Source organism: Meles meles, chromosome 11 (assembly GCF_922984935.1).
Source record: "Meles meles chromosome 11, mMelMel3.1 paternal haplotype, whole genome shotgun sequence".
NCBI classification, from domain to species: Eukaryota; Metazoa; Chordata; class Mammalia; order Carnivora; family Mustelidae; genus Meles; species Meles meles.
In genome coordinates this window covers 80037942-80039412 of record NC_060076.1, presented here as the reverse complement: position 1 = coordinate 80039412, position 1471 = coordinate 80037942, and positions in this window count along the sequence as shown.

Below are 1471 nucleotides of genomic sequence, written 5' to 3'. Positions count from 1 at the left end.
ACCTTGAGAGCATGATGCTAAGTGAAATAACCCAGAGAAAGAAAAAGTCTATGTGTTTTCACTTAAATGCAGAATCTCAAAAAACAGAACTGCTCTATACAGAGAACAGACTGGTGGTTGTCAGAGGTGTGTGTGTGTGTGTGTGGGTGGGTGTGTGGGTGGGTCCACTTATAAAACAAGTCCCAGGGATGTAACGTACATCATGATAGCTGTAATTAATACTGTATTGTGTCTTTGAAATTTGTTAAGAGAATAGATCTTAAAAGTTCTCATCCCAAGAAAAGAAAATTGCAGCAATGCGAGGTGATGGATTTTTTTTTAAGTTAATTAATTTATTTAAGCAATCTCTACACCCAGTGTGGGGCTTGACCTCCTCACTTCAAGATCAAGAGCAGCAAACTCCTCCAGCTGAGCCACCCAGGGGCCCTGAGGTGATGGGTATTAACTAGACTTAGTGTGGTGGTCACTTCACAAATATACAAATATCAAGTTGTTATGCTGTATAACTCAAACTAATGCTATGCATTGGTTGTATCTTAACACTGGGAAAAAAGCCAGCAGCTCAGGGATGAAGTCTCTTCCCTTCTCCCCCTTATGTTTCAGGTAAGATCTCAGACCTAGGTTTTATGCCTGCTTTAAAGATATTCCTGAGTTGGGGGGCACCTGGGTGGCTCAGTGGGTTAAAGCCTCTGCCTTCGGCTCAGGTCATGATCCCAGGGTCCTGGGATGGAGCCCCGCATCAGGCTCTCTGCTCAGCAGGGAGCCTGCTTCCTCCTCTCTCTCTGCCTGCCTCTCTGCCTACTTGTGATCTCTGTCTGTCAAATAAATAAAAAATAAAATCTTTCAAAAAAAAAAATTCCTGAGTTGGGGCCCCTGGGGTGGCACATTGGATTCTCTGTTTCGGCTCAGGTCATGATCTCAGGGTCGTGAGACTGAGCCCCACAGAGGGCTCCACACTCAGTGTTCAGTCTGCTGGTGATTCTCTTTCTCTCTCCCTCTCCCCCTCCTGCTCATGCTCTCTTTCTCTCTCAAATAAATCTTAAAAAAAAGATATTCCTATGTCAGTAAGGGCAGGTGCTTCCCTCCCACATCTTTTTTTTTTTTTTATATTTTATTTATTTGACAGAGAAATCACAACTAGGCAGAGAGGCAGGCAGAGAGAGAGGAGGAAGCAGGCTCCCCACGGAGCAGAGAGCCCGATGTGGGGCTCGATCCCAGGACCCTGGGATCATGACCTGAGCCGAAGGCAGAGGCTTTAACCAACTGAGCCACCCAGGCGCCCCCCACATCTTCTTTTGGCAGCCTTTCGGGGTTACGTTAGAGCCTCGCGATTAGAGTGATCACGTATCTTAGATTTTTCTGGAGGTTGATGATTTCAAAAGTTCCGTCTTCTTGACCCTCTAAGAACACTTGTATATTCCACACAACAGTTTCCAAAATTTGGTTCAGGAATTATGGCCATTGTGCCTAC